This window comes from Falco punctatus, assembly GCF_963210335.1.
Source record: "Falco punctatus genome assembly, chromosome: 4".
Taxonomy (NCBI): Eukaryota; Metazoa; Chordata; class Aves; order Falconiformes; family Falconidae; genus Falco; species Falco punctatus.
In genome coordinates this window covers 110,954,007-110,969,275 of record NC_137583.1, presented here as the reverse complement: position 1 = coordinate 110,969,275, position 15,269 = coordinate 110,954,007, and the positions used below count along the sequence as shown (strand labels likewise).

The 15,269-nt window shown below is 42.9% G+C and overlaps 1 protein-coding gene across 4 annotated transcripts in view; it reads left to right on the top strand.

Moving 5' to 3' along the window:
* The first annotated feature begins 848 nt into the window (after nucleotides 1-848).
* The window catches only part of PALS2 (protein associated with LIN7 2, MAGUK p55 family member), a 56,640-nt gene continuing 42,219 nt past the window's right edge, over nucleotides 849-15,269 (top strand). For 2 of the 4 annotated variants that reach the window (XM_080387008.1, XM_080387007.1), the window contains exon 1: nucleotides 1,749-2,300. The gene's annotated coding sequence lies outside the window, so the exon portion shown is untranslated. Of the gene's footprint in view, nucleotides 1,181-1,748; nucleotides 2,301-15,269 lie in introns of those variants that run through there. The other 2 variants (XM_080387006.1, XM_080387005.1) reach the window with 2 other exon arrangements.

Here is a 15,269-nt window from a genome sequence, read left to right as displayed (position 1 = left end):
AATTGCATACACGAGACTGACTTAATGTTTGCAACTCAAATTTCAGCAAGCCTGGGAGTATCCAAAGGTGAGAGTCTTCACAGAGTCAACCAGAAGCAAAAAGTAAAAGCTGGTCTATTATCATTGTTCAAAGCAAACAAAATGTTTAAAGCGAACGGTGATCAGAAGTGCGGGAAAATCAGTTTTTCGCTGCTGTTTCTATCTCAGTGGTCTTGGGCGTTATTACTGTCAGGGGAAATTTCCACTCCCCTTCCCCTCTGAAACATTTGACTTATCCTTCGCCAGCGTTTCTCTCGCTCGGTGACCGAAAAGGCAGCGCCAAGCGAAACGCTGGCGCGTCCGCCCCTGGACCGGGACGGGGTCCAAACCTGCCCTGGCAAACACCGACCCCGCATCCCGCGCGGCGTGCGTGTGCTCCGCGGCGCGAGCGCGGGGACACGGGGCGCCCGCGCCCCACCCGCTGGCTCTGACACGCCGCCGCAGGCACGGCCGCCCTCACACACGCGGGCCCCTCGCACACCCGCTCCCGCCCTGGCACACCCAGGCGCTCTCCCCTTCACCCGCGCAGCCCCGCGCGCTAGGTGCGCTCCCACACGGCCGCCGCCAGAGCCTGCTGCGCTCTCACCCTCACAGGCACGCACTCGCACACGCTCGCGGGGGCGGTCCCGCAGGCGGGCAGCGGGGCAGGCAGGCGGCAGGCGGGGGTCAGGCAGCAGGGCAGGCGGCGGGGCGGGCGGGCAGCAGGCAAGAGGCAGGCAGCGGGCGGGCGGGGGGCAGGCGGCAGATCAGGCAGGAGGGCGGGAAGCAGGCGGCGGGGCGGGCGGGGGGCAGGCGGCGGGGCGAGGCAAGGCGCGCGCGCCCCCTCAGGCGCCCAGCCGTTTGCTCCGGGGAGGCGGGGGAGGTGCTCGCGCGCCACCGCCGCGGAGGCCGCACGCGCGCGCCGGGCGGGCAGGGGGCGGGGGAGGAGGAGCGCGAGCGCGTGTTACAGGCACGCCGGCGGCGCGCGCCGAGGCGGGCGCAGAGCGGCAGGAGCGGCAGCGGCTGCGGAGCCGGCGGGGGAAGCGGCGGCGCTCCTGGCTCGCGCTCTCCGCCGACCGCCAGCTCGCGCGCCCGAGTTCGTAGATGGGGCTGAGCGGCGCCCGCTGAGGAGGGGACGGGGAGCGGGAGCCGGTGCCAGCCGGTGAGTTGCGGTACCGGCGAGGAGGTCGCGTGTGCGGGGGGGAGGGTTCGTCCGCCCGCCTCTGCCTCCCTTGGAGCCGGCGGGGAAATGGTGGTGGGAGGCGGGGTCCCGCAGCCATCCCGGCCGAGCCGCTTGCCCCGAGGCCGGAGCGGGGCGCGCTGCCCCGGCGGAGGGAGCCGCGGCGCCCCGTGTGCGTGCGGCGTGAGGGGGGAAGAGCCGCCCGCCCGCCCGCAGGTACCGGTGCCGGGCGGGCCTGCAGGGGAGCGAACATGGCAGCGCCGGAGCCGGGGAGAGGGATTTTTGCCCCCAGAGCGAGGATTAACCCTCCTCCTCCCGCCTCCGGATGCGTCCCCGGGAGACTCGCTCTTCATCTGCCGCTCCGGATTATCTACCCGCCCACCCTCCTTCCCCCACCCCCTTCCCGGTATTTTCTCTCCTCCTGGAGATTATCAGGATTCCCGCCCCTCCCTCTCCGGGATCCTCCGCCTCCCCCCTCCTCCGCGGGGATTATCTCCCCCCTTCTCTGTCGGATTATCCCCCCCCCCCCCCCCCCCCCCCTCGGTTCGCTGTCCCTCCCTCCCCGGTTATGCCCCTCCGCAGCCTCGCCTCTCGGGGATTATCTGCTCGCCCTTCGGGGTGATTCCTCCTCTCTTGATCTCTGCCCCGGCCTTTCCCTGCTTATTTTCCTCCCGAGGAAGTCATCCCTCCCCTTCCGTCTGCTTCGGGCTGGGGAAAGGGGGGAAAATGTGGTCGTAATCGGGTGGGCAGGAGTTTCCAGTAGTGCTATCATCTCCTGGTTCGCTGTACTAGTACTACAGGCAAGTGGATGGAGGTGGTAGGAGGGGCACCAGGGATGCACAAGGTTTGTGGCAAGAGTTCAGCCGCTGGCGTTGTGCTCCGCATGCAGGAAAATTTCTGCACCCTTTCTGCGATGTCACAGATGTTGGTGGAGATGTTGGTGAAAGAGCCTATCCGGATCGATGCTTTATAAAGACATGCACATGCATGGCTAGGTGGTGGTGGTGGATATCGCACGTTAACCAGGAGCTGTGCTGACGAGAAGCCAACAGCCGCCTAGTTTCGTGGAGGAAGGTGCAACGTACAGTAGTGGCATTACAATGTAAGTGGTAAGGTTCATGGATGACATTGCTGCTGTCCAGGGGTCAGAGCTGGCTTGGATAGCTTGTGTCTTGGCTTTCAAGGCAGTTGGCTTAGCCTGTTGCCCTGTGGTGAGGAGGAAGGAGGCAGGTATCTTTTGCTTAGGCGCTGGTGCTTATGTGGTTCATTACTATCAACATGCTGGCAGAGGAAAAATTTGTTCCTAAAGCAGAGAGAAAAGGTTTATCCCATGTATTTGGTTCCTGTGTAGGTTAGACAATTCTGTTCTCTTTACTCCTGGTTTTACTGCACATGGGATTGCTGGAGGAGAGTTGCAGATCTTCTGACCATCTTATAGCACAAGGCCCAGGATTATATCCATTAAACTTCCCCGATTTGGCTTTGAGAGGAGGAGAGGCTGTGAGAAATTTTAGAGAGGCTGGGCAGCTATAAATAGATGTCGGAGTAGAGGAGGCTTTGAAATCTTAGCATGCTGCTTCTGAACAGATAGTGTCTGTTAAACTGGTTGAGTTGACACTAGCATCATAATGTTTCCTTTTATTTGTGCCAAGGTGGCTGATGTTTAACACTTTGACATGTGACTGGACCGTGCAACATCTGTCACAAAATTCTTCTTGAAGATGCCAAAGAGAAAATTCTCATTTAAATCAAGCGCTGATAATTGGAGTCTAAGTTTGAGCTCATTTTAATGTGATTTTTAAAGGACTCTTCAGAGAAGTCTTTAATTTCCTCTTCCCTCCCTTGAAATGTTTGGAATTGATGATCTTTCTCTCCTTATTTTGTTCTTGAAGGATTGCACTATATAGAATACCTGAGATCCATATTGCTGTGAAAAATCTGCAGTACTGAGGCATGGTGTCATAATGCTGGTACCATTGTTAGTTTTTGATTTCCTCACCTTTTCTAGATGAGACATTTTACTACTCTCTGTTGTTAGGGTTTGGGTTTTTTGGTGTGTTTTGGTGTTTTTTCTTTTAATGGAACCTTCAGCATCTAACCAAAAGTGTGTATATTCAGCTTGTTTGAATTCTGCGTGCTTGCATTTGTTTCATATCCTATGGATCATTGCTGTTTCAGCCTGTCTTGTCAAGAACCACTTAATATGAAAATTATTGACAAATATACTGTACCAGCTATGTGGAATGGTGTCTGTTCTGCTGCTATATTAGTGGGCTAACTGTGCGTACTAGAAGTCTCTAAAATGATTGAAAAGCTGTTGCAATGTATGTGCAATTGAATGTTTCTTGAACTACCTTCGTGTTGCTTTTTTTTTTTCATTTGAACAAATAATGGAAGCTAGTAACTTAAACCATGGCTTAATCTTATGTTTTGGGTTTTTTTAAATAAAATAAACATGAGAAAGGAAGTAGCGAAAACATACCTGGCTAATATGAAGGAGTTTTAATGAAGGCTAACAGGATGAATCTGCAAGAACCATGATTTAGGACGTTTCATATTCAAAATATAAAATTTTAATCTGATCTTTTTTTATGAATTACTGTGTATGCAAACCTCAGGGAGATAAAAAGGAACAGAAATCTAGGCAGTATAACTTACTAATTTTGGGATTTTTACTTGATGTTTAACCACAGTAAGAGCAGGAAAACCAAATAATTACCAAATAATTTGACAAGCTTTGTTTTGAGCTGTTAAGGATGTGATCTGATCATTGTTCTCAAACACTCAGCTGCTTCAGTCAGAATCAAGCTCCAGCTTGGTATTGGGTCCCTGTGTTGGGCATTTCTATGTGCAGAAACAAAAGTCAGTGATCTGGGAAAAACTTTATGGTACCGTAATGACAGGCAAAAGACTCTTTAGCATGAGTCTCTTCATATAGTGACTCAGTCCCTGAATCATTCTGTTTTTCTAAAAAAGAACAATTCTGGCTTTCTGTATGTATTTGTAGAAATTACAGTCTGAATGCAGTTTTATAAAAGTTAGATGTTCTGCTTTAAAATTACTCTTTCTGCTATAGTTACAAGTGATTTAAAGTTCTGACTTGATGTGACTGTCCCAGGCTCTTGTGAGTGCCCTTTGATCCTCTGTGCAGGACACTCATCTGTAGATCAGTGAATTTTTTTCTTATGCTGTAGAAAAGAGTGAGGAGTTTCTTTTTACTTAAGAGACAAGATATGCACTTGGAATTGCCATGTTTGTGGTAGTATTTCAGATGTTGCAGTCTCTATCCAGATGTGGAATTAATTATCCTGTCCTAAGATTTGAAAGGATAAAAACTACACACATTTAAATAAAATGCCCTGTTGTGTTCTGTGTTTAAGGTAAAAATGGATAAAAATTGACTTATCCTGGTTTGAAGGAACTGACTGAGGTAGCGATGATGCTGTTAGATGAGGAAACAGTATTTGCTGCAGGAGTACCACAGGATGGACAGATGGGTTCTCAGCACTACCTACACCTGAACTTGCTTTTTGCTGCGTATTGTTTCCCTCTTTCTTAGTCCCCCCGTGTGTCATCTGTCTGTTCTGCCCCCCCCCTTTTTTTTTTTTTTTGAGTTGGCCTTGAATGAGATGCTCGTGGTTGTTCTTTTGAGGAAAAGAGAGCCAGTAGAGGAGTTGAGCTGTAAGGGAGAAACTCTTGACTTGCAAGCCAAACAAGTTACTGTACCAGTAGGAAGTGCATGATGTAAGTTCTGTAAATTCTTTGCTAAGGCAATTTAGCATGGGATTGGAATGGGTTTGGCCTTGCGCATGTAGTAAAAAACTGACTTACCAGAAATGTCCTGCAACTGGAGTGGCAGTTCCACTATTGGGATTACTTATGTGGAAATATGAAGTAGAAAATGATGACAGGGGTTAAGAATGAGTCTGTGAGAGGGAAAGTGGATTTACTGTCCTTCACAATAGAAGAAGCTCATAAAGGGTCCTTGGGGAAGAGTGAGTTTAGTTCAGGCTGACATGTGAGGGGCAGACTGAAATACAGATGTGCCGGTCACAAATACTATTAGAGGAATGTAATGGTATGTTTTCACTGACAGGAAAGTGTCAATGTGTGACTTTTTATCACAGGATAAATATTAGATGATGATAGTTTTGGAGTGTAAAACTGATTTAAGATTTTATTTGTGTGCTAGCTAGAAGGCAGTACCAAATATCTGGACTAGTAGGTTAGTGGCTAGCTCAGTACGATTGTGACTGAAGTCTTTCTAATCTGAGTTCAACACTGTCAGAATAGTGTTTCAGATTTTGCGGGGAGGAGTTAATATAGTTTTGAAGTTAAGGTATTCTCTGATGCCATGGTCATTATAGCCATCTGCAGTTGGATCTCAGGTTGTACTACAGCGAAACTGTTGTCTTTTGCAGTGGAATAAACAAAGCATCATCATGTTAGTGTGCTGTCCTGTGTCTTAAAAATTGCTTTTTTCAGAATAAAGCAAGCCTGAATTATTTAGCTACAGCTGATGTCATTCCTACAAGAATAATGAAGACAACAAAAAGAGAAAAAGAGAGGTTGGGAGAGGTGTTCTTCCATCTCAAAACATTTACATTCCTTTTTTGGGTTAATTAGTGTCTTTAAAATGATGTTAAGTGATTTCACAACCTCTGTTACATACTAAAAAAAATAAAATTGAAAGTGGGGGGTTCTCTGCTTTTACCTCATGTTTAATTATTTTCAGGGTCTCTTGGGCTTAAAAAAAGAAAAAGGTGTTGCTTATTGAGAATGCTTCATACTACCAACCATTCTGTGGCTTTTACATGCCAGTTGTTTGAAGAACTTGTTCTAATGATAGTGTCCAGGTCTCGTGCAAGCATGGTGGAGATTAGCAAGGCAGTGAAATTAGATGACATTTCAGGTTTATTGGCAACAAATGTTATTTAAGGCTTGGGTATGAAATTTTAAGAGTATTGACTAGTTTTGCATTCTGGCAAGCAACTGTTTGAGAGTGGGAACCTTGGAACCTCGTGAAATCCATGCTGAGTGTGGGGCATGTCTGTGATTTCTGCAATTATTTTTTTTTTGGGGGGTGGGGAAGGAGGGAGAACACATTCTTAGCATCTGACACAAAACCATTGCTCTTACAGCTTTTGATTACCCAGATCTCAAAGGATCAAATTACTGTGTCAGTTGAATTCACTTTTGCAGTAGTAAGTGGAGACACAACTGTTGATTTCAGATAAGCTTAAGTCTTTACTTTTTAATTCCAAACATTTTGTCAAGATACTGTTGAAGTAATGGAAATGAGGAGGTAAGAAAAATAGTTTAAATTTTTATTTTAAGATCGTTCATTTAAGCCTCTTTTGCTGAGATAGTGTTGACTGATTCCTATTTCTGTAGTAAGTGAATACTCAGTTGGTTTTAGTTTTCTAATTAACACTTTAAATTTTAAAGATTTAAAATAAATGAAATTTATTTGAAAAAAATAATCACCCACTGGTCAAATGTACATTGATGAAAGGTTAAAGTGATGCCATTTTAAATATCTAATCACAGAATGGAAGAAAGTAGTTTGAAGGTAAATGGGGTAAATAGACTGAGGGTAAAAAGATAGGGTAGAGCTTTTGCTTAAGACTAATAACACAATGTAGGGGAGCACTCAAATCTGTAGGGGAGTGAAAACCGGTAGGGAGTGAAAGAAAAATGTATCAGCTGTTCTGATTGTGTTATTACATTCCTTGATGATTTAAAAAAAATATTTGATTGTATGTTCATTCATTAGTTGCCAATGTTATGTTTGGAGATACGCATGCAGCTGTCGTGAGAGTTTGTATGTAAAACATCTCAACTTTTTATGTAACATTGATTTTTTTTTTTTTTTTAACAAGTCAGTGGACCTATTGGTGAGTCAGCCTTTATGTATCTTGTTAAAATTCCACCCCATGCCTTTCCTGATCCACTGCTGAAGTTTACAGAAGTCCTTTTGGCAAGATGAAAGTGCTTATACAGCAGAAGTTCTGAAAGTGGGAAGGCAAGCTGCAGTCTACTGAATGAAATAAGGAAAAAGTTTATTTTGCCTTTCCAAGAAATTCTGGCTTATTGTGTTGTGAACTATTGTACTGTAGCAAAGCACAGCATCCCTGGGCAGAAATTGCCTGAATTATATTGTTTACCATAGTCATACTGCTTTTCACAGCTTCAGTTGTGTTTTTCGGGTCACTAGGAGTGCAGGAGGAGGAGGTGTAATTAACAATCAGAAGTTCAGTTTATGCATTCATTAGTAAAGAACGTGCGGGCAGGAGAAATTGTTAAGTGAAACTTAATGTTTATAGAGTGTCTGACTGTAAGGCAGTCATCTGAATGCAAGTCATGCATATTCAGTTGCTCTTCCCAGATCTACTGGTACAGTTTTGCTGCTTACAGTAGATTTGGTAAGTAATAGCAAAATGGGATGAGCGCTGCTTGATTTGGTCAGTTCTGATCCGTGAAGCTCTTTTGTATAGGCCTGATCTATGCGGTATGTGAGCAACTTCCAGAAGCATGTTGCTTGATGTAATTGCCATTTGTTATGTGTGATCCTCTCTCTGAGGACGTTGCTATATGCGATATTTAAAGCAATGCTCAGGTGAAGCTTACTTGTGGAGTGGAACACTGGTGATATTTGGGCTGGCTCTGTGATTTCTATTTCATTTTTTCATAGCTTTCTGCAGGGGGGCCCGCTGGCTGCATAGATGAAATTTAACCTTGGCATGAACCTGTTGTGTGAGAGGAGTCGCCCATCGTTAGCTCTGTGATAACCTCATAGGTGTCTTTAGCTCAAGACTGATAAAGCGGACACGCTACTTTTGGAGCCACTGTTCTTTGGAAAGCAAGATAAACTGATAACCAGCGTTACTGGGTTTTAAACAGCGTTTCTGTAACATTAGCTGGTCACGTAGGGGTCGTGATGGTGCTTGGGTTGCTGTGATGGTTGAGAAGAACCCTCGTCCTGCTGCCGCTGCCTGCAGGGATCGTGGCCATTTCATGTTCCCGGGGCTAGAGGGGAGGAATGTTTGGGCAGTTTGGATAGTCCATCCAGGCAATGGACAGACTAAGGGAAGCGCTAGGAGAGCGCAGAGGAGTTGGCAGTGAATTGTCTCTTCAGTTTGACACGTAATTAGGTAGGAAAAAATCTGTCCGTGTCGTCCCCCCCCTAGCTCCCAAGACGTAGGTCTTGGGGATCAAGACATTGTTAGAAGAGTAACTGGTGAGGAGGGTAAGAGGCGTTGGGTGTTGTGAAAAGGTGTAGGAAGGTGGGGGTTATTTTGTTAATTTCAAGTTCCGAGTGTCGAGGCCGAAAGCGGGAACCCGGGCCCCTGCGGTGGCGCGGAACCGTGGCTCGAACGCCCCCTCTAGTGGTTACGCTGCGGCATTGCGCTGGGGAGGGCTCCGCGGGGCCGAGGTGCCGCTCTGCCCCGGTGGCCGTACGGGTTCCTGCCGGCTCAGCCGTGCGCCGCGATAAATAAGCTGGTGCCGCTTAACAAGTAAGGAACTAAAGACATTTTAAAACCCCCACAAACCGTTGTAGCCAAAACTTGATACATTTAGAAATCATGGTTTAGTAACTGGATCAAAAAAGGAATCTCCCGTCCAGTGTATTCCTTGGGGAAGTCGCTGCAGTCCGTTTGCTGGCACTTTTTGTGCTGGAAGCGTACAGGTGAACTGCTGAATGGAATTTATTAGCTATGAATTGAAGCGTATGCATTTAACTACCAGATCTTGGCAAACAGCTCTGCAAACAACACAGGCAAACTAACCAACAGCAAAATGAAATGCGTAGTTGTTACCAAGTTTTACCGTGCAGTTCTCGGTCTTAGGTCAGGTTCCACGCTGTTACAGTTCAGGACAGCTGCGAGCAGCAACAGTAAAACTGTTTAACAGGGGCCTTCAGGAGAAAGTCCTTCATTGGTACTAATGTATAGAAAATGGAAAAGAGAAAGCTGGACTGTTCAGCACCTGGACTCCTAATAAAGTGGAAAGTCTCAAGATGTGTTGTAAATCATTTGAAATTTCCGAGAAAACTGAGTATTTCATACCTCACTCCAAACTTCTGCTATTGTTTCGCTTTATTTCTTTTTAACTGTTCAAAACTTGAGCTTCTGGCTCCTAGTAAAGTTCTTTTTTGTAGACAAGACATGAGGTTAGGCCTATTTTGACCAAAATTATTTTGAGACAGTTTTGTATCACATTGAGACTGTCAGCATGTTGCTGTTAGGTCTTGCTATTAACTGGAGATGTTGAATTAAGACACTTTTATGTGGACTATTGAGTTAGAGCTTGTAAGAATACAGTTCTATTTTTTTAAGGTAATCTTATTTGTAAGGTACTGACAAAAACCTATATAGAGAAATTTCCAGTGAAACCAGTAGGAATTTTTTCTTTAGAGTTACAAGAATTAGTCTAATTACAAATTTAGCCAGAAGTGCTTTTGCAAGAAGTTCCAAAACACTGCTACTTAGCTTAGAATGTACAGGCACTATATGGAAAAGTGGAACTGTAAGTCAGTTCATGCTTGATGTCTGGTGTTCCACAGTCTTACCAGTTACACATATGTTTACTACCACCTACAAAGACCATTACACAGAATGTGTACTTTTGTATACAAAATTCTTTTCTCAGTATTCATGCCATTCTGAAGCTTTTACACGTTTCAAATTAAAAAAAAAAAATTAAAAAATCCCATGGCCCACCCCACCCCAGGCATAAGTGATTTTACTTTACAAATATAATTACTGTACTTCCAGAAGGTAATCTCTCTGGACAGCCGTAGACTAGTTTGAATTAGATTACTCTGTTTTTTCCTCCAGGGTGAGTTAGTACATTGAGTTTTATTTCTCTGTAATTACTTCAAAATTTAGATTACTTTTAATGCTTACTATTCTTCCTTATTACTAGACTGGGATAGCTAAGAATACTTGCATTCTAAAGGTTAACATTAACTTTTTTTTACCTGTAATTTTATATTCTCCAGCTAGATATCTGCTCTACTCCTCACTTAGTCTCAGTTGTAGAGTTTCTTAGTTTGGAAATACTGGAAATACTCACTTAATAAGCAGAGGGTAAGCACACTGAATCTTTCAGTTGTGACATTTAAGTAAGTCTAGTTAAAGCAATGTTTTTGTTAAATCTGTATTTCCAGAATTCTGTGTGTGCAAACTTTTCATGTAATTTGGCAGTAAGCTGCGTGAAGAAAACAAGTTACTACATTTTACCTCTATTACGAAACCTTGGGACAGAAAGCCAGTCAGTATGAAATAAACTGAGGAGCAGAGTTAGTCTTGGGAGGTACTACAGTCAAAAAGTTATTTTTCCCATTTTTCTTTATGAACTTCAGCGGGAAGGGCAATCCTCTGGATAGTTGATTGTGAGCCACAGTGGTACACTAATTCCAAAATGCAAATGCTTTTATATAAATGGCCTGTTTCTGTTTGGAATTTAAGAAGTAGCATTAAGCATTAGATCAGAGAAAGCTATGAAGATGAATTCGTAAGTGAACCTCATTCTTTGAGAATATAGTGCTGCTTGAAATAGGCAGGAAGAAATCTTTGGTGTTTTAAGGTCTCAGGACGTGAGTTCCTGTTTGTGTTGAATCCAAGACTAGCCAGGATATCTGTAGAGGCAGTTCATTTCAATTCTGTAGTTGGCATCTGCTAGCACAGTGCAGGAGTGTTATACAGTAATGCAAGATTTGTTTGTTAAATGCGTTAATGGGTAAAACTTGTTACTCGCATTGTCAGTGAAGTCCTACAACCTATCTACGTAACGCTTGAGTCCATTACAGACCTGAAAGTATTTGGGTGCTCTTTACTACATTGTTTTTAAATAGTGAGAACTGTCATTGGATCAGACTGAAGGTCCATCTGACTGACTCCTTTCTCCAATATGCAGTGGAACTTGTCAAACTGTTCAGAATCTATCAGGAGCTCCTGTTAACATTATCTCTGAGCAGAATTCCAAGAAGACAGAAGACATGAATGTCTCTTGATGAGAATCAGTTGGGACCAAAAAATTTAGTGTCTGGATAGCTAGCCTTACATTCAGCTTCCAGAAGGTGGTAAAGCAGCGTATCATAATTCCGAAGTGCCTAGACATCATTAGCCAGAAACCGGTAGAGAATTTCATTGTGCTAATCTGCAACAGTGGCAGGATCCAAAACTTAATGTGTTGTTCACGACTAAAATAACATCTTATGTAATTTTCCCTGGGCCTGCACATTAACAGCTTCCAAAAAGATCTGATTGCTTTGCAGAGGGTATTGAAAACGAAGATTGCAGAATGGCTGATAATGCTGGACGTGTAAGACTGGAGGTCTCCAGAGTGTCCATCCCCTTGTAGACAACAAAGATAACACATTTGCCACCCTTTCTCTTTTTCTGTTTTTCTACAAGTCATTAGGGAGCCAGTATAAATGCAAGGAGTGATCTAAAATACCAGGCACAGGTGGTAAGCAGCTGTGGTTATGGCTATGTATAAGAAAAAGATTCCTACTCTCTAATATTGCACAGAAGAAAGACTCTGCATCAGGACCTTTCTCCTCTTTGATGTGATCTTGCTCTTTGTTGAGATATTACCCACTTGAACTGAACGGGGTTGTTGTCAGTAATGAGTTGGAGCTGGCACTCAATCCATTAAATGCTCTTTTAAAAAAATTGTTTTTGTTTGTATGTGTGCATGTGACTGTATACATACATACATAAAAAGAGAGCATTTTTATATTTTATATGTATTTGATAAGAGTGTATGTGTGCATAAATACAGAGATACTTACATATGTATCTTAAAAAACAGAACACTTGTCTGTAAAGAAAAAGCCCAGTATCCTTAAACTGTCTAGGAAAGTATAAAACCAAAGTTAAGCATACATGCTGTTTTCTCCAGGTAGTCTCCCAGAATCCAGCTAATGTTTAAGTTGAAGAATTTTTGAACCAAATAATGTTTGTGGGTTGTTTATGTAATTCATCTTGTGTGCTTTTACTGTTCAAGATGTTTCCATTTCAAAACTAGTCTGAACTTCTTCATGAACTAGTATTCATATATAAATAGCTACTGTGCACTGAAGATCAGTTTGATTAAATGTGAGAAACTTCTCCTTGGACTGGATTTACTCTTTAGTTTCTTTAAATAATTGACATGGATTTTCTCTGAAGTGTTTGATAACTGAGATGCGATACGTGTATCATTGTAGCCTGCTGTGAGGATTGAGCCAGTACTAGTTCTTGTTTTGGTAATAAAGCTGGTGGTGGCTTTGCAGCAAATCAATGATTACCCATATTTGTAATTTAGGAAGCATGTCAGACAGACCAGGATACCCACAGATTGTTCTTTGGTTGGCCATTGCTTTGTGCTGCCTAATGATGTGTCCAGATGGAACAGCAGAAATAGATGTTCGGCCTCCAAGCACTGCAGCCTGTATACCTGTTGACATATTTACCTGCTCTCCAGAAATCTGACTGCTGCTGTGTGACGTGCTCCTTCTGATCCCATCTGCCACACAGGCACTCAGCATAAGGTGAACCTAGTCTTGGCCAAGGTCTTGGTGTGGCTTTAAAGGTTCTTCTGCCCTCACTGTGGGGTTTTAATAAACTCTGAAAGATAAAGTGTGATGGGCCTAAACAAAGAACATTTTAATAGTTTGAATTTTGGGTTCGTTGGTCATAGAGTCCTTTGAACTTACACATCTGTGCTGATAACAGGTGGTCACCTGAAGCTAAAGGAAAGACTTCTAGATTAGCAATAGAAATAGTCTTTCAAATCAGACTGACAATATGGTCATAATCATCCCATGATTATGTCATAATAAATCCCATGCTTGGAAACAGAACTTCAACCTATCTGTGGAAATGCAGAAGGAAACATGTAAGGAAACAGTGATCTGTTTTAGATTGCTGTGATTAAAAAAGAATTCTTCCTAAGGTTCCTCTTCACATTGCTCTATATCCAGAATTGGGAACAAACTGTAGCAGCGGGCTCATCTTTCACTCAATTTGGTCATTCTACAAGTAGCTAGCAGTTTGTTATATCCAGTATCACTTGGAAAACACTTCCAAGTTTGCTGTAATACCCAATTACTTTTAAGCTTCTTGATTCAGTCTCTGATGCAAGTAAGAAGGATGGAGTCAGGGCTTCTAGACCATGTTGTGTTAACAGTGAGCAGGAGATGTATTCTGTTCTGTCAAATCAGCTTGATATGAGATTGTAGAATTCAAGCAATGATTGCCATACAGAGTAGAGGCCTCATGCTGAAGAAATAGTTTCTGCTACCTGTTGGAAATGTATGACAAAGACACAGATGTAAAGAGTTCTTTCCCCTTTGCCTTTCAGTATTTCATCTTTTAACACCTGCTGGTAAAAGTCAAGGTTCTTGTGTTTTACCCTTTCATCAGTCAGTTGAAGACACAGTAAAGAAGCAGTGCCCCAGTATATTTTTTTTTTTTTAAATGTCTAAAACTAAAATACTAAAAATACTAAAACAGTATTTTTTTCAAGGTGACTTTCTTAATACCTTTGAACAAGAAGAGCATGCACTGGCAAACCCCTAATTTAGAATAAATGGAACGTAGAAGTTCTCAGGCTTGACATAAGTTGGGAAGTGTATAAAAGTAAGAGCAGTTCCGTTACCAAGAACTTGATCTAAGCTTTTGAGGTGCGCTTTCTTCTTGGGATAAGAGATTCTGATAGTGGTAGGTAAAAGAGATAATTGGATATTTTTTTGTTTTGGTTTGGTTTTGGTAGTTTAGTAATAATGCAACAGCAGAGTTCAGGAAAAAATGACTAACTTTTCTTAATCCCAAGTTGCACCAGTACGGTAGTAGGTGTTCGTCTAACTATTGGTACATCTTGCTCAGAGAAGTGGTGACAGTATACCTAACTTCTGTTCTCAAAAACAGCTATAGTTTGATCTTCTGATGTCTTGAAAGTGAGGCTTGACTCAACTTGTCTCTTCTCTTGCTTGAGAAATAGAACCTTTGGAAGAAAATTGGGATCAAGTGCAGCATGCATATACTTCTTGTATAGAAATAGGAGAAGAAAAAAAAAGAAGTAAAATTTACCAGCTGTACACTGAATATTGTCCGTTCAAGTGATGTCCAAAAATACTCTTGTGCATCTGAAGATGTTGAATGCATCATAAACCTCAGCTAATATTATCTAGAATTACTATACTTGGTTATCTGTGACCAAAATTAGAATCCTGCTGCAGCTTTTATTATGTAGTTTTTAGAGTTCATTGGCAGCTTCTGACTGAGTTAACAAGAACAAGAAAGCAAAAAGAAATGAAGAGCCATCAGGACTCTAGATTCTGGCCAACTTTTAAAATAGAATTTAAACATGTTAGGAAGATCTCTAAATTTCTATAGCACAGATTTTTTAAAATCAAACTGCTCATCCTTGTAATGCAGCTAAGCTGCCATTTTGAACGTTAGTCTCTACTCTTTTTTTTAAGCATTTGGTATACTTAGGAAACAGAAGGAATACTTTCTTGAACAGAAATAGGCAGTGAATGGAAGGATAGGGAAAAAAATATTGAGTATATATGAGTATGAATAACCTTTGTGAACCAAGCAGGTTAATCAAGAGTTATATACTATGTGACATTTCACAGTTTGTACTTAAGGAAATATATGCAAATACCTCCTGTCAGCCTCCTTTGAGGCGATCTGAGCGTATAAACCTCCGAATGAGTCTTTCATTCAAGTAGGTCACTTCCTTCCTTCCTTTTCGCTCTTTCTCTCTGGCTTAATTCCCCAAAACAACTTCAACAGATGACTTAACTTTGAAGTCCCCAGGACGACTTACCTGCTTGCAGCTGAACATACACTTAAATCATTTCAGTAATACTTCAGCAAATCCCACTTCTCTGTAATGCTGTCTAATGAACTGTTCTAAAGGCAGTAGGCTGAAAAAGGAGCACAGTGAGTGGCAAGTTGAACCTACTCAGCTTTTGGAACCTCCCTCTATTTCCCATCAAGGAAGGAACTGGAAGAATAGGGTCATCTTCCATGTAGAAGTGCCAGGCTGTACACATGAAGATGACAGGCCA